Source organism: Procambarus clarkii, chromosome 14 (genome assembly GCF_040958095.1).
Source record: "Procambarus clarkii isolate CNS0578487 chromosome 14, FALCON_Pclarkii_2.0, whole genome shotgun sequence".
NCBI lineage: Eukaryota > Metazoa > Arthropoda > Malacostraca > Decapoda > Cambaridae > Procambarus > Procambarus clarkii.
Window position 1 is genome coordinate 2400045 of NC_091163.1, and position 19244 is coordinate 2419288.

Below are 19244 nucleotides of genomic sequence, written 5' to 3' on the forward strand. Positions count from 1 at the left end.
ACTTCCGTAATAACAGAACACCAGAAAGTAGAGAGAGATACCAGAGAACCAGGAACGAGTATGTTAGTGTGAGAAGAGCAGCTGAGAAAAGGTATGAAAATGATATAGCTAATAAAGCCAAGACCGAACCCAAGCTACTACACAGTCACATCAGGAGGAAGACAACAGTGAAGGAACAGGTGATGAAACTTAGGGTGGGCGAGGACAGGTACACAGAGAATGACAAAGAGGTGTGTGAAGAACTCAACAAAAAGTTCCAGGATATCTTTACAATAGAACAGGGAGATGTCGCGGCCCTAGAAGAGGTGGCAGCAAACCAGGTGACCTTGGATATGTTCGAAATTACAAGAGATGAGGTCAAGAAGCACCTATTGGAGCTGGATGTGAGAAAAGCTGTTGGGCCGGATGGAATCTCGCCATGGGTATTGAAAGAGTGTGCAGGAGCACTTTGCCTACCACTCTCCATAGTGTATAGTAGGTCACTGGAAACGGGGGACCTACCAGAAATATGGAAGACTGCTAATGTAGTACCAATATACAAAAAGGGTGACAGACAAGAGGCACTGAACTACAGGCCAGTGTCCTTCACTTGTATACCATGCAAGGTGATGGAGAAGATTGTGAGAAAAAACCTAGTAACACATCTGGAGAGAAGAGACTTCGTGACAACCCATCAACATGGGTTCAGGGAGGGTAAATCTTGCCTTACAGGATTGATTGAATTCTACGATCAGGTGACAAAGATTAAACAAGAAAGAGAAGGGTGGGCGGGCTGCATTTTTTTGGACTGTCGGAAAGCCTTTGACACAGTACCCCATAAAAGGTTGATGCATAAGCTAGAGAAACAGGCAGGAGTAACTGGTAGGGCGCTCCAGTGGATAAGGGAGTACCTAAACAATAGGAAGCAGAGAGTTACAGTGAGGGGTGAGACCTCAGACTGGCGTGAAGTCACCAGTGGAGTCCCACAGGGCTCTGTACTTGGACCTATCCTGTTTCTGATATACGTAAATGATCTCCCAGAGGGTATAGACTCATTCCTCTCAATGTTTGCTGACGACGCCAAAATTATGAGAAGGATTAAGACAGAGGAGGACAGCTTGAGGCTTCAAGAAGACCTGGACAAGCTACAGGAATGGTCGAACAAATGGCTGTTAGAGTTTAACCCAAGCAAATGTAATGTAATGAAGGTAGGAGTAGGAAGCAGGAGACCAGATACAAGGTATCACTTGGGAGATGAAATACTTCAAGCGTCCGAGAGAGAGAAAGACCTGGGGGTTGATATCACGCCAGACCTGTCCCCTGATGCTCATATCAAGAGGATAACAGCAGCAGCATATGCCAGGTTGGCTAACATAAGAACGGCCTTTAGAAACTTGTGTAAGGAATCTTTCAGAACATTATATACCACATATGTCAGACCAATCCTGGAGTATGTGGCACCAGCATGGAGTCCATATCTAGTCAAGCATAAGACTAAAATGGAAAAGGTTCAAAGGTTTGCCACCAGACTAGTACCCGAGCTGAGAGGTATGAGCTACGAGGAGAGACTACGGGAATTAAACCTCACTTCGTTGGAAGACAGAAGAGTTAGGGGGGACATGATCACCACATTCAAGATCCTCAAGGGAATTGACAGGGTTGATAAAGACAGGCTGTTTAACACAAGGGGCACATGCACTAGGGGACACAGGGGGAAACTGAGTGCCCAAATGAGCCACAGAGATATTAGAAAGAACTTTTTTAGTGTCAGAGTGGTTGACAAATTTAATGCATTACGAAGTGATGTGGTGGAGACTGACTCCATACACAGTTTCAAGTGTAGATATGATAGAGCCCAATAGGCTCAGGAACCTGTACACCTGTTGATTGACAGTTGAGAGGCGGGACCAAAGAGCCAGAGCTCAACCCCCGCAAGCACAACTAGGTGAGTACAACTAGGTGAGTACACACACACACACAGACACACAGACACACACACACACACACACACACACACACACACACACACACACGCATGCTAGACTCAGGTAACAGCCACCCACCACACACACACACACACACACACACACACACACACACACACACACACACACACACACACACACACACACACACACACATGCACGCAAGACTCAGGTAACAGCCACTCACCACACAGACACACACACGCACACGCACGCAAGACTCAGGTACGAACCTGATCCTCACAGGACCGTCGTCGTGGCTAACAACACAAAATAAACTCAGGGGTTCGATTCCTATAGCAGAACAGAGTCCCGTGTTCATCATTACCTTTCACCTGATGCCTCTGTTTACCTAGCATTAACTCAGTACCCAGGGGCTTGGAACTATGGTACTCACCTAGCGATGCTCGGAGAGGGGTTGAGCTGTGGCTCTTTGGTCCCGCCTCTCAACAGTCAATCAACTAGAGCATTTGTTGTGGGCTGCACCTTGTGATAGGTCAGTAGATGGGCTAGTTAGACCAGGATAGGCCAAACAACCTCCCTATTCCCGACAATGTGAAGACATCACACACACGCAGGTCTGTCCCTGGAGACTTAAACTTTCTCACCGATGAGTAAGCATTCACCCCAAAAAAATATATACAATATTTAATGTTGAAGGAACTGAGAATGTTCAGGATATCGTTAAACACAATAAAATATCTCTTGATAAGCAAAGCGAGTCTTAAAAATCTCCAAACATTAGTCTGACAAGAATAAACAGGAAATACAAATGTATTTACTTTTCAGCTTTCATTGGAAAGAAGCTCCAGAGAGCATTATATATTTGTCCTTTTTCATGAGTTTTACAAATGTTTAGTACAAGTTTCAGCACGAAAAGGACATCAAACTTCATAAACAACAGTTGTAGGAAGGTTGCCGCCACCTGACCTCTCCACGACGCAAGGATTCAGGAAAATAGTGGGAAATAAATTCAGAAACTGATTTCTTGAGTTTTTTCAGACGTGAAGGAAGAAAACTCAAGTGCTTCCGTGACTGTACAAGGCTTCACCAGAAGCCATGAAAACCCTAAATAAATATTTTATTTAGTTGAATATATAATTGTATTTAAGTGTACCTAAAGCGGAGTACGTATCAAAAGCACCATCTCGTTCTCAGTAATAATAATTTTAGGACACACACACGAGATGCTGACTATATGAACTGTGTTTGCTAGTGAAGAAATAGTTACTCCAGTCAGCGGAGATATCAGCAGCATCCGGCAGATGGATGCTCTGATAAACAGCATCATTTGACCTGGGTTCTGTGTGTTGCTTTATATAGAAACTGGTGAAAGGAAATGTAATATATTTTATATCGCGATATTTTCTGGGATAGATTGTTGTGTAGAAAGGATCTTTTGTCCTAAGGTGCACCTGGTGTGGGACGGTGTACCTGAGGTGTGATGGTGTACCTGGGGTGTGATGGTGCACCTGGGGTGTGACGGTGTACCTGGGGTGTGATGGTGTACCTGGGGTGTGATGGTGCACCTGGTGTGGGACGGTGTACCTGAGGTGTGATGGTGTACCTGGGGTGTGATGGTGCACCTGGGGTGTGATGGTGCACCTGGGGTGTGATGGTGCACCTGAGGTGTGATGGTGCACCTGGGGTGTGATGGTGCACCTGGGGTGTGACGGTGTACCTGGGGTGTGACAGTGTACCTGGGGTGTGACAGTGTACCTGGGGTGTGACAGTGTACCTGGGGTGTGATGGTGCACCTGGGGTGTGATGGTGCACCTGGGGTGTGATGGTGCACCTGGGGTGTGGTGGTGTACCTGAGGTGTGATGGTGCACCTGGGGTGTGATGGTGCACCTGGTGTGTGATGGTGCGCCTGGGGTGTGATGGTGCACCTGGGGTGTGGTGGTGTACCTGAGGTGTGATGGTGCACCTGGGGTGTGATGGTGCACCTGGGGTGTGACGGTGTACCTGGGGTGTGACAGTGTACCTGGGGTGTGACAGTGTACCTGGGGTGTGACAGTGTACCTGGGGTGTGATGGTGCACCTGGGGTGTGACAGTGTACCTGGGGTGTGACAGTGTACCTGGGGTATGACAGAGTACCTGGGGTGTGACAGTGTACCTGGGGTGTGATGGTGCACCTGAGGTGTGATGGTGCACCTGGGGTGTGGTGGTGTACCTGAGGTGTGATGGTGCACCTGGGGTGTGATGGTGCACCTGGGGTGTGACGGTGTACCTGGGGTGTGACAGTGTACCTGGGGTGTGACAGTGTACCTGGGGTGTGACAGTGTACCTGGGGTGTGATGGTGCACCTGGGGTGTGACAGTGTACCTGGGGTGTGACAGTGTACCTGGGGTATGACAGAGTACCTGGGGTGTGACAGTGTACCTGGGGTGTGATGGTGCACCTGGGGTGTGACGGTGTACCTGGGGTGTGATGGTGCACCTGGGGTGTGACGGTGTACCTGGGGTGTGACGGTGTACCTGGGGTGTGACGGTGTACCTGGGGTGTGACTTTGTACCTGGGGTGTGACGGTGTACCTGGGGTGTGACAGTGTACCTGGGTTGTGATGGTGCACCTGGGGTGTGACGGTGTACCTGGGGTGTGACGGTGTACCTGGGGTGTGACAGTGTACCTGGGGTGTGATGGTGCACCTGGGGTGTGACAGTGTACCTGGGGTGTGACAGTGTACCTGGGTTGTGATGGTGCACCTGGGGTGTAACAGTGTACCTGGGGTGTGACGGTGTACCTGGGGTGTGACGGTGTTCCTGGGGTGTGACAGTGCACCTGGGGTGTGACGGTGTACCTGGAGTGTGACAGTGCACCTGGGGTGTGACGGTGTACCTGGGGTGTGATGGTGCACCTGGGGTGTGACGGTGTACCTGGGGTGTGACAGTGTACCTGGGGTGTGACGGTGTACCTGGGGTGTGACTTTGTACCTGGGGTGTGACGGTGTACCTGGGGTGTGACGGTGTACCTGGGGTGTGACAGTGTACCTGGGTTGTACTCACCTAATTGTACTCACCTAATTGTGCTTGCGGGGGTTGAGCTTTGGCTCTTTGGTCCCGCCTCTCAACTGGTGTACAGATTCCTGAGCCTACTGGGCTCTATCATACCTACATTTGAAACTGTGTATGGAGTCAGCCTCCACCACATCACTTCCTAGTGCATTCCATTTATTAACTACTCTGACACTGAAAAATTCTTTCTAACGTCTCTGTGGCTCATCTGGGTACTAAGTTTCCACCTGTGTCCCCTTGTTCGTGTCCCACCCGTGCTGAAGAGTTTGTCTTTGTCCACCCTGTCAATTCCCCTGAGAATTTTGTAGGTGGTTATCATGTCTCCCCTTACTCTTCTGTTTTCCAGGGATGTGAGGTTCAGCTCCTTTAGCCTTTCCTCGTAGCTCAATCCTCTCAGTTCCGGGACGAGCCTGGTGGCATACCGCTGAATCTTCTCTAACTTTGTCTTGTGTTTAACTAGGTATGGACTCCAGGCTGGAGCTGCATACTCCAGGATTGGTCTTACATAAGTGGTATACAGGGTTCTGAAAGATTCCTTACACAAGTTTCTGAAGGCAGTTCTTATGTTGGCCAGTCTAGCATATGCCGCTGATGATATTCTTTTGATGTGGGCCTCTGGGGACAGGTTCGGTGTGATATCAACCCCCAGATCCTTCTCTCTATTTGATTCTTGCAGGATTTCCCCTCCCAGATGATACCTTGTGTTCAGCCTCCTGCTCCCTTCGCCTAATTTCATCACCTTACACTTTCCAGAGTTGAACTTCAGCAGCCATTTTCTAGACCATTCTAGACCATTGTGATGGTGCACCTGGGGTGTGACGGTGTACCTGGGGTGTTACGGTGTACCAGGGGTGTGACAGTGTACCTGGGGTGTGATGGTGCACCTGGGGTGTGACAGTGTACCTGGGGTGTGACAGTGTACCTGGGTTGTGATGGTGCACCTGGGGTGTAACAGTGTACCTGGGGTGTGACGGTGTACCTGGGGTGTGAGGTGTTCCTGGGGTGTGACAGTGCACCTGGGGTGTGACGGTGTACCTGGAGTGTGACAGTGCACCTGGGGTGTGACGGTGTACCTGGGGTGTGACGGTGTACCTGGGGTGTGACGGTGTACCTGGGGTGTGACGGTGTACCTGGGGTGTGACAGTGCACCTGGAGTGTGACAGTGTACCTGTGGTGTGACGGTGTACCTGGGGTGTGACGGTGTACCTGGGTTGTGACGGTGTACCTGGGTTGTGACAGTGCACCTGGAGTGTGACAGTGTACCTGTGGTGTGACGGTGTACCTGGGTTGTGACGGTGTACCTGGGATGTGTGACGGTGTACCTGGGGTGTGACGGTGTACCTGGGGTGTGACAGTGCACCTGGAGTGTGACAGTGTACCTGTGGTGTGACGGTGTACCTGGGGTGTGACGGTGTACCTGGGGTGTGACGGTGTACCTGGGGTGTGACAGTGCACCTGGAGTGTGACAGTGTACCTGGGTTGTGATGGTGCACCTGTGGTGTGACGGTGTACCTGGGGTGTGACGGTGTACCTGGGGTGTGACGGTGTACCTGGGGTGTGACAGTGCACCTGGGGTGTGACAGTGTACCTGGGGTGTGACGGTGTACCTGGGTTGTGATGGTGCACCTGTGGTGTGACGGTGTTCCTGGGGTGTGACGGTGTACCTGGGGTGTGACGGTGTACCTGGGGTGTGACAGTGCACCTGGGGTGTGACAGTGTACCTGGGGTGTGACAGTGTACCTGGGTTGTGATGGTGCACCTGTGGTGTGACGGTGTACCTGGGGTGTGACGGTGTACCTGGGGTGTGACGGTGTACCTGGGGTGTGACAGTGCACCTGGGGTGTGACAGTGTACCTGGGGTGTGACGGTGTACCTGGGTTGTGATGGTGCACCTGGGGTGTGACAGTGTACCTGGGGTGTGACAGTGTACCTGGGGTGTGATGGTGCACCTGGGGTGTGACGGTGTACCTGGGGTGTGAAAGTGTACCTTGGGTGTGACAGTGTACCTGGGTTGTGATGGTGCACCTGGGGTGTGACAGTGTACCTGGGGTGTGACAGTGCACCTGGTTTGTGATGGTGCACCTGGGGTGTGACGGTGTACCTGGGTTGTGACAGTGTACCTGGGGTGTGATGGTGCACCTGGGGTGTGACGGTGTACCTGGGGTGTAACAGTGTACCTGGGGTGTGACAGTGTACCTGGGGTGTGATGGTGCACCTGGGGTGTGACAGTGTACCTGGGGTGTGACAGTGTACCTGGGGTGTGACGGTGTACCTGGGTTGTGATGGTGCACCTGGGGTGTGATGGTGTACCTGGAGTGTGACGGTGTACCTGGGGTGTGACAGTGTACCTGGGGTGTGACAGTGCACCTGGGGTGTGACAGTGTACCTGGGGTGTGACGGTGTACCTGGGGTGTGACGGTGTACCTGGGGTGTGACAGTGCACCTGGGGTGTGACGGTGTGCCTGGGGTGTGACGGTGTACCTGGGGTGTGACAGTGCACCTGGGGTGTGACGGTGTACCTGGGGTGTGACAGTGCACCTGGGGTGTGACAGTGTACCTGGGGTGTGACGGTGTACCTGGGTTGTGACGGTGTACCTGGGTTGTGACGGTGTACCTGTAGTGTGACGATGTACCTGGGGTGTGACGGTGTACCTGGGGTGTGACGGTGTACCTGGGATATGACGGTGTACCTGGGGTGTGACAGTGTATCTGGGGTGTGACGGTGTACCTGGGGTGTGACGGTGTACCTGGGATATGACGGTGTACCTGGGTTGTGACGGTGTACCTGGGTTGTGACGGTGTACCTGGAGTGTGACGATGTACCTGGGGTGTGACAGTGCACCTGGGGTGTGACAGTGTATCTAGGGTGTGACGGTGTACCTGGGGTGTGACGGTGTACCTGGGATATGACGGTGTACCTGGGTTGTGATGGTGCACCTGGAGTGTGACAGCGTACCTGGGGTGTGACAGTGTACCTGGGTTGTGATGGTGTACCTGGGGTGTAACAGTGCACCTGGGGTGTGACGGTGTACCTGGGGTGTGACGGTGTACCTGGGGTGTGACAGTGTACCTGGGGTGTGACAGTGTACCTGGGGTGTGACGGTGTACCTGGGGCGTGACGGTGTACCTGGGATGTGACGGTGTACCTGGGGAGTGACGGTGTTCCTGCGTCTTGGGCACTAGTCCAACTTCAGAGGAATTCGAAGAAGTGTTTGACTTGCAACAATGATCGAACCCGTCTGTGACATTCATCAATGTTCCCATTGTCGTGTTTTTCAAGAGATCCATAACCTTTAAGCACCTTTTTGTATTATTATTTTTGTATCAACCGATGTATATCTTGTAACCATCAAATACATAATAAAGCACAAAAAATAAAAAAAGGAAGGAGGTGGTAGGAGAAAAGCAGAAACTGTATTGGAGGGGATCTAAACATTCCCTCTAATGTGTTATGCGTGGTTTCCTCCGAGGCTATGGGTCCCCTTTCTTCCAGCCAGAGGTGGTACTCCCTTCTATATATATATATATATATATATATATATATATATATATATATATATATATATATATATATATATATATATATATATATATATATATATATATATATATATATATATATATATATATATATATATATATATATATATATATAATTTGGTTAAATTTTCATGTAAATATGTTAAAAGATAATGTTCTTTGAGGATATATTTTGTAATGAATACAAAACAATTTTCATGTGCCCGTTAGCGAAGTCAAGCTATGATATTTGCCTAACTAATACAAAAATACCTGTATTCCATTAGGCTTATGTACATATGTGTTTAATTAATGTAATTGAACAAGGAAAATCCGACTCCGACCCTCATCGAAAAAAAAATAATTGTTACTGTAGTATAAGTCGACATTTCCCGTTAGAGGATTTATTGGTGAGTAGAAAATTGTTTTACTAAGTTCAACTCGCCACCAGCTGAAACTCTGTGATTGATCACAGAATAGCTATCAGGAGCTATTCTGTGATAGAATAGCTCTTCTATCCATTCTATTACAACATTCTACACCTCAGAAAACGGAGGAAGTAGTCCTGAAGGATGTTATTGATAAGAATTTAACCCCCTATTGCGAGTAACCAGAGGATCGAGTTAAGATTATACTAAAACAGCTTCCTGCCCATAAAGAAGGTCTACAACATCACATGTCAAAAGAGGCTAACTACCTCAAGTAATTGAATGTTTAAGACAAACTACTCTTCAACGCTGGGGAACCAAAAACCTAGTACATCGGAGAAGATGGTAATCAAATTGTATTAGGGGAGAGCCCAGGAGGAAAGGGAGGAGCCTAGGGGAACGGGGAAGAGCCTAGGGGAACGGGAGGAGCCTAAGGGAAAGGGAAGGAGTCTAAGGGAACGGGGAGGAGCCTAGGGGAACGGGGAGGAGCCTAGGGGAACGGGGAAGAGCCTAGGGGAACGGGGAGGAGCCTAAGGGAAAGGGAAGGAGTCTAAGGGAACGGGGAGGAGCCTAGGGGAACGGGGAGGAGCCTAAGGAAACGGGGAGGAGCCTAAGGAAACGGGGAGGAGCCTAAGGAAACGGGGAGGAGCCTAAGGGAACGGGGAGGAGCCTAGGGGAACGGGGAGGAGCCTAAGGAAACGGGGAGGAGCCTAGGGGAACGGGGAAGAGCCTAGGGGAACGGGAGGAGCCTAAGGGAAAGGGAAGGAGTCTAAGGGAACGGGGAGGAGCCTAGGGGAACGGGAAGGAGCCTAGGGGAACGGGGAAGAGCCTAGGGGAACGGGGAGGAGCCTAAGGGAAAGGGAAGGAGTCTAAGGGAACGGGGAGGAGCCTAGGGGAACGGGGAGGAGCCTAAGGAAACGGGGAGGAGCCTAAGGAAACGGGGAGGAGCCTAGGGGAACGGGGAGGAGCCTAAGGGAACGGGGAGGAGCCTAGGGGAACGGGGAGGAGCCTAAGGAATCGGGAAGGAGCCTAGGGGAACGGGGAGGAGCCTAAGGGAACGGGGAGGAGCCTAAGGGAACGGGGAGGAGCCTAGGGGAACGGGGAGGAGCCTAAGGAATCGGGAAGGAGCCTAGGGGAACGGGGAGGAGCCTAGGGGAACGGGGAGGAGCCTAAGGAAACGGGGAGGAGCCTAAGGAAACGGGGAGGAGCCTAAGGGAACGGGGTGGAGCCTAGGGGAACGGGGAGGAGCCTAGGGGAACGGGGAGGAGCCTAGGGGAACGGGGAGGAGCCTAAGGAAACGGGGAGGAGCCTAAGGAAACGGGGAGGAGCCTAAGGGAACGGGGAGGAGCCTAGGGGAACGGGGAGGAGCCTAAGGAAACGGGGAGGAGCCTAAGGAAACGGGGAGGAGCCTAGGGGAACGGGGAGGAGCCTAGGGGAACGGGGAGGAGCCTAAGGAAACGGGGAGGAGCCTAAGGAAACGGGGAGGAGCCTAAGGGAACGGGGAGGAGCCTAGGGGAACGGGGAGGAGCCTAAGGAAACGGGGAGGAGCCTAAGGAAACGGGGAGGAGCCTAGGGGAACGGGGAGGAGCCTAAGGGAACGGGGAGGACCCTAGGGGACCGGGGAGGAGCCTAAGGAAACGGGGAGGAGCCTAGGGGAACGGGGAGGAGCCTAAGGGAACGGGGAGGAGCCTAGGGGAACGGGGAGGAGCCTAGGGGAACGGGGAGGAGCCTAGGGGAACGAGGAGGAGCCTAGGGGAACGGGGAGGAGCCTAAGGGAACGGGGAGGTGCCTAGGGAATCGGGGAGGAGCCAAAGAGGGAAGAAGAAGAGAGCCAAAGGAGGTGAGGGAAGGGGAGTAAGGGAGAGCTGTGGGTGAGGGTTGGACAGGTCATTTCCTTCCCTCTCATGGTTGACAAACTTCTACCGAGAAGTTAGTTCCCCTTCCACTGGTGGCCGTCTTGTCATCCTGACTTGAAGAACTCTTGAGATGTTAGATGAGGATTAGATTCTTAAGGCTTAAAACGTCGACCCGTAAGGACTAAAATCCCGGTAAAACTCACACTAACTTGGCCTCTCTGACGAGGCCTTCTGAAATCCCAGGCTTCAAGAATGTCGGACACTACAGGACGTCAACAAAATCTTAACTGACGACTGATACTGAAGTCCTCCAGTCTATCCCCACACGACTGCATACACAGTCAGTGAGCCACAGTGCACAGCACAGTCAGTCAGCCACAGTACACAGTACAGTCAGTCAGCCACAGTACACAGTACAGTCAGTCAGCCACAGTACACAGTACAGTCAGTCAGCCACAGTACACAGCACAGTCAGTCAGCCACAGTATACAGTACAGTCAATCAGCCACAGTACACAGTACAGTCAATCAGCCACAGTACACAGTACAGTCAGTCAGCCACAGTATACAGCACAGTCAGCCACAGTACACAGTACAGTCAGTCAGCCACAGTACACAGCACAGTCAGTCAGCCACAGTACACAGTATAGTCAGTCAGCCACAGTACACAGTACAGTCAGCCACAGTACAGTCAGTCAGCCACAGTACACAGTACAGTCAGTCAGCCACAGTACACAGTACAGTCAGTCAGCCACAGTATACAGCACAGTCAGCCACAGTACACAGTACAGTCAGTCAGCCACAGTACACAGTACAGTCAGTCAGCCACAGTATACAGCACAGTCAGCCACAGTACACAGTACAGTCAGTCAGCCACAGTACACAGTATAGTCAGTCAGCCACAGTACACAGTACAGTCAGCCACAGTACAGTCAGTCAGCCACAGTACACAGCACAGTCAGCCACAGTACACAGCACAGTCAGTCAGCCACAGTACACAGCACAGTCAGTCAGCCACAGTACACAGTACAGTCAGTCAGCCACAGTATACAGTACAGTCAGTCAGCCACAGTACAGTCAGTCAGCCACAGTACACAGCACAGTCAGTCAGCCACAGTACAGTCAGTCAGCCACAGTACACAGCACAGTCAGTCAGCCACAGTACAGTCAGTCAGCCACAGTACACAGCACAGTCAGCCACAGTACACAGCACAATCAGTCAGCCACAGTACACAGTACAGTCAGCCAGCCACAGTACACAGCACAGTCAGTCAGCCACAGTACACAGTACAGTCAGTCAGCCACAGTATACAGTACAGTCAGTCAGCCACAGTACACAGTACAGTCAGTCAGCCACAGTATACAGCACAGTCAGTCAGCCACAGTACACAGTACAGTCAGTCAGCCACAGTACACAGTACAGTCAATCAGCCACAGTACACAGTACAGTCAGTCAGCCACAGTACACAGTTCAGTCAGTCAGCCACAGTACACAGTACAGTCAGTCAGCCACAGTACACAGTACAGTCAGTCAGCCACAGTACACAGTACAGTCAGTCAGCCACAGTACACAGCACAGTCAGTCAGCCACAGTATACAGCACAGTCAGCCACAGTACACAGTACAGTCAGTCAGCCACAGTACACAGTACAGTCAGTCAGCCACAGTATACAGCACAGTCAGTCAGCCACAGTACACAGTACAGTCAGTCAGCCACAGTATACAGCACAGTCAGCCACAGTATACAGCACAGTCAGCCACAGTACACAGTACAGTCAGTCAGCCACAGTACACAGTACAGTCAGTCAGCCACAGTACACAGTACAGTCAGTCAGCCACAGTATACAGCACAGTCAGCCACAGTACACAGTACAGTCAGTCAGCCACAGTACACAGTACAGTCAGTCAGCCACAGTACACAGTACAGTCAGTCAGCCACAGTATACAGCACAGTCAGTCAGCCACAGTACACAGTACAGTCAGTCAGCCACAGTATACAGCACAGTCAGCCACAGTACACAGTACAGTCAGTCAGCCACAGTATACAGCACAGTCAGTTAGCCACAGTACACAGTACAGTCAGTCAGCCACAGTACACAGCACAGTCAGTCAGCCACAGTACACAGTACAGTCAGTCAGCCACAGTACACAGCACAGTCAGTCAGCCACAGTATACAGCACAGTCAGCCACAGTACACAGTACAGTCAGTCAGCCACAGTACACAGCACAGTCAGTCAGCCACAGTATACTGCACAGTCAGCCACAGTACACAGTACAGTCAGTCAGCCACAGTATACAGCACAGTCAGTCACAGTACACAGTACAGTCAGTCAGCCACAGTATACAGCACAGTCAGTCAGCCACAGTACACAGTACAGTCAGTCAGCCACAGTACACAGCACAGTCAGTCAGCCACAGTACACAGTACAGTCAGTCAGCCACAGTACACAGCACAGTCAGTCAGCCACAGTATACAGCACAGTCAGTCAGCCACAGTACACAGCACAGTCAGTCAACCACAGTACACAGCACAGTCAGTCAGCCACAGTACACAGCACAGTCAGTCAGCCACAGTACACAGTACAGTCAGTCAGCCACAGTATACAGCACAGTCAGCCACAGTACACAGTACAGTCAGTCAGCCACAGTACACAGCACAGTCAGTCAGCCACAGTACACAGTACAGTCAGTCAGCCACAGAATACAGCACAGTCAGCCACAGTACACAGTACAGTCAGTCAGCCACAGTATACAGTACAGTCAGTCAGCCACAGTATACAGTACAGTCAGTCAGCCACAGTACACAGTACAGTCAGTCAGCCACAGTATACAGCACAGTCAGCCACAGTATACAGCACAGTCAGTCAGCCACAGTACACAGTACAGTCAGTCAGCCACAGTATACAGCACAGTCAGTCAGCCACAGTACACAGTACAGTCAGTCAGCCACAGTATACAGCACAGTCAGTCAGCCACAGTACACAGTACAGTCAGTCAGCCACAGTACACAGTACAGTCAGTCAGCCACAGTACACAGTACAGTCAGTCAGCCACAGTATACAGCACAGTCAGCCACAGTACACAGTACAGTCAGTCAGCCACAGTACACAGTACAGTCAGTCAGCCACAGTATACAGCACAGTCAGTCAGCCACAGTACACAGTACAGTCAGTCAGCCACAGTATACAGCACAGTCAGCCACAGTACACAGTACAGTCAGTCAGCCACAGTACACAGCACAGTCAGTCAGCCACAGTATACAGCACAGTCAGCCACAGTACACAGTACAGTCAGTCAGCCACAGTATACAGCACAGTCAGCCACAGTACAAGGTACAGTCAGTCAGCCACAGTATACAGCACAGTCAGTCAGCCACAGTACACAGTACAGTCAGTCAGCCACAGTACACAGCACAGTCAGCCACAGTACACAGTACAGTCAGTCAGCCACAGTACACAGTACAGTCAGTCAGCCACAGTACACAGTACAGTCAGTCAGCCACAGTACACAGCACAGTCAGTCAGCCACAGTACACAGTACAGTCAGTCAGCCACAGTATACAGCACAGTCAGCCACAGTATACAGCACAGTCAGTCAGCCACAGTACACAGTACAGTCAGTCAGCCACAGTATACAGCACAGTCAGTCAGCCACAGTACACAGTACAGTCAGTCAGCCACAGTATACAGCACAGTCAGCCACAGTACAGTCAGTCAGCCACAGTACACAGTACAGTCAGTCAGCCACAGTACACAGTTCAGTCAGTCAGCCACAGTACACAGTACAGTCAGTCAGCCACAGTACACAGTACAGTCAGTCAGCCACAGTACACAGTACAGTCAGTCAGCCACAGTATACAGCACAGTCAGCCACAGTACACAGTACAGTCAGTCAGCCACAGTATACAGCACAGTCAGCCACAGTACACTGCACAGTCAGTCAGCCACAGTACACAGCACAGTCAGTCAGCCACAGTATACAGTACAGTCAGTCAGCCACAGTACACAGTACAGTCAGTCAGCCACAGTACACAGTACAGTCAGTCAGCCACAGTACACAGTACAGTCAGTCAGCCACAGTACACAGTACAGTCAGTCAGCTACAGTACACAGTACAGTCAGTCAGCCACAGTACACAGTACAGTCAGTCAGCCACAGTACACAGTACAGTCAGTCAGCCACAGTACAGTCAGTCAGCCACAGTATACAGCACAGTCAGCCACAGTACACTGCACAGTCAGTCAGCCACAGTACACAGTACAGTCAGTCAGCCACAGTACACAGTACAGTCAGTCAGCCACAGTATACAGCACAGTCAGCCACAGTACACAGCACAGTCAGTCAGCCACAGTACACAGTACAGTCAGTCAGCCACAGTACACAGTACAGTCAGTCAGCCACAGTACACAGTACAGTCAGTCAGCCACAGTACACAGTACAGTCAGTCAGCCACAGTACACAGCACCTTCAGTCAGCCACAGTACACAGTACAGTCAGTCAGCCACAGTACACAGTACAGTCAGTCAGCCACAGTACAAAGTACAGTCAGTCAGTCAGCCACACTCCTCTAAGTCGAGACGAATCTACCACTGATAATCTAGCCTTGAACTTGCTATCTTTCACAATGTTTGCCTCAACTCCCAACACGGGAGATCGATAACACGGGAGATCGATAACACGGAACAAAATTAATGCAGAAGATTGTACTAATGTGGCGGCCACCAGCAGATAACACAAGAGACTTGGATAAAGCTGCCACCGGCGTTCAGATAATACAAGAGACTTGGATAAAGCTGCCACCAGCGTTCAGATAACACAAGAGACTTGGATAAAGCTGCCACCAGCGTTCAGATAATACAAGAGACTTGGATAAAGCTGCCACCAGCGTTCAGATAATACAAGAGACTTGGATAAAGCTGCCACCAGCGTTCAGATAATACAAGAGACTTGGATAAAGCTGCCACCAGCGTTCAGATAATACAAGAGACTTGGATAAAGCTGCCACCAGCGTTCAGATAACACAAGAGACTTGGATAAAGCTGCCACCAGCGTTCAGATAACACAAGAGACTTGGATAAAGCTGCCACCAGCGTTCAGATAACACAAGAGACTTGGATAAAGCTGCCACCAGCGTTCAGATAATACAAGAGACTTGGATAAAGCTGCCACCAGCGTTCAGATAATACAAGAGACTTGGATAAAGCTGCCACCAGCGTTCAGATAATACAAGAGACTTGGATAAAGCTGCCACCAGCGTTCAGATAATACAAGAGACTTGGATAAAGCTGCCACCAGCGTTCAGATAACACAAGAGACTTGGATAAAGCTGCCACCAGCGTTCAGATAACACAAGAGACTTGGATAAAGCTGCCACCAGCGTTCAGATAACACAAGAGACTTGGATAAAGCTGCCACCAGCGGGGAGAAACAACACGATAGATTATCCTAACCCTTGACCGCAGGAAGTATTTAACAAATAAGACTTGAGTTTCAAAATATCGACGACACGGACGACAGCATGTGTGTGTGTGAGGGTGTGGGGGGGGGGGAAGGGGGATTATATATAAAACACTAAATGTATGGGGTCCCCGGCGGTGCCCGGGTCTAGCTCCTACTTCCCTCTCTACCTCCTCCCTGTCCCCCCCCCATCTCTCTCTCTCCCTAAGGCTGAGGTTCATTGGGAATGTCATTGATAGTCATAGTGAAGCTGCAAGTTCATCTGAAGTGTCTGTCTCTAGGGAGTCGACATTTATTGGGTGAGATTAGTATTTGTATCTATTATAATGTATTAACGTCAGTGCTAAGTATCTCTCATGTAAGGAACAGGATGAGTCAGGAGACAACGGTGTATTAGAGCCTTTATATAGTCAGTTGACTGTGATTTGATCAACGAATTGAGAGAACGAGTTCCATATACATAACATTAAAGCAATGATAGGCAATGGTTCTTTCACACAAACACTAACAATCGAGCAGTGATTGCTTGATTGACAATCACCATCGCAAGAGTTGTCTTATCTAGAGTATGATAACGTAAGGTTGACTTTAAAACTTTAAACCTTTGAGAGTCTGAAAGATATATATATATATATATATATATATATATATATATATATATATATATATATATATATATATATATATATATATATATATATATATATATATGTCGTACCTAGTAGCCAGAACTCACTTTTTAGCCTACTATTCAAGGCCCGATTTGCCTAATAAGCCAAGTTTTCCTGAATTAATATATTTTTTCTAATTTTTTTCTGATGAAATGATAAAGCTACCCATTTCATTATGTATGAGGTCAATTTTTTTTTATTGGAGTTAAAATTAACGTAGATATATGACCGAACCTAACCAACCCTACCTAACCTAACCTAACCTATCTTTATAGGTTAGGTTTGGTTAGGTAGCCGAAAAAGTTAGGTTAGGTTAGGTTAGGTAGGTTAGGTAGTCGAAAAACAATTAATTCATGAAAACTTGGCTTATTAGGCAAATCGGGCCTTGCATAGTAGGCTGAGAAGTACGTTCTGGCTACTAGGTACGACATATATATATATATATATATATATATATATATATATATATATATATATATATATATATATATATATATATGTTGCAACCCGTTCTCGCAAATTTAATAAGTCAATATTGACTTATTAAATATGTGCATAGGTGACATACTTAACATAATAGATACCCTTAAAAAGATTCATAGAAAACACCGACCTTACCTAACCTATTTAGTATTTTAAGATAAGCATCTTATTGCTTCGTAATTACAATTATTACCTAACCTATAATAGGTATAGGTTAAGTAATAATTGTAATTACGAAGCAATAAGATGCTTATCTTAAGATACTAACAAGGTTAGGTAAGGTTGGTGCTTTCTATAAATCTTTTTAAGGGTATCTATTATGTTTAGTATATCACCTATGCACGTAGTTAATAAGTCAATATTGACTTTACGAATTTGCGAGAACGGGTTGTATATATATATATATATCTAGTGGCCTCGACAAGGAGAGGAATCTATAGTGAATTGCCAAAGTACCCTCCTCCCCTCCCTACCCCTTCATTTAAAGTCGTTATTTCTGACCCAGTGAGCTGTAATGGCGTGCGCCTGGTGATTACACAGGTGCTATGGTATGTATCATGACTCACGCAAATGCTAAATATAGATTATTATGAAAGTGTATATATTTTTTTAACGATATCCCGACATATTTACGAGTTTGCAGAGAATTTCCTGGAGGTGCATAATGTATTCATGAGTGCAAATTCCTGTCTTGCATCAGTGGCAGGAGGTGAGTGCCAGCACTAAGGGCCTCAACATGACTGGATTGACACGACATATTCCACACTCACTGCAACGACAACCCAGGCAGTGGACAACCCAACCCACCCCCCTTGCTTCCACAAGATGGCGACGGTTAGCAAAGGAGATGGCGCAGTATTTCCGAATTTCGAAGATTCGTACACACGTTTTAGGGAAAATTTCCCCCAGCTCGGTACACAAGGCTTGTCTGACGTACACTGCTATGCTAGCCACTATCTCCACCCACACAGCCTTAACAGTTACATTGATCCACTCCACCACGACGGCGAACTCTTCATCTTAAACAACTTTAACACCTGTCTTTAACACCGGCTAAATTGAAGCAAGTGGCGGATGTTTGCTTGACGCAAGTGACGCCCAAGGAACCTTTGCTAAGTGGTTTTGCTGCCTTGTCTCTATACAGAACTACTGGACAGTTTCTTGACGCTGAGAGCGCTTACAAGGACGGGCAGCTATGTGGACAACACAGCTGGAATGCCCGCTCAGTGCTCCCGCCAAAATTGGCCAATCGAAGTGCAGCATTTTTGCCGGCTTCACTCTGATTGGTAGCCTCGAGCCAAGCACCGGGCGGCAACCTCATAAGAATTGATGATCAAAGCGGTTGAGGAACCTGAACTCTTCCTCGCCTTGGGGTCGATTTTCGCCACATCAAACGCCATCCTAAATGGCTGCTGTACACATATACAATCTGTACACCGGTTAATTAGCAATCGAGAGGCGGGACCAAAGAGCCGAAGCGCAACCCCCCGCAAGCACAACTAGGTGAGTGTTTAACGCTTGAAGGTCCAACTTAAGAGGAAATAGAGCATGACAATGAGAAGAGGACAAAGAGGACAAAGATCTGTATTTCCAAGTAGAAATAAAAGAGAATTGTCAGGAAAATGTTCATTTTTATTGAAGGATGAAGAAACAATAGAGCTGTCAGCGTGAAACAAAAGAGTCCAGGTATGTGAAAGACATTTTTTTTCAGCAAGAGATCACAGTGAGCTTAGCCTTTGATGATGATATTTCAACAAACTTCATTGTAAAGGAAGTTCTACTTAGTTATTAACTGTGCCATTTAAAAATGCCTCCTCGCAGAAAAATAAGAGATTAGCTACAGCAACAGGG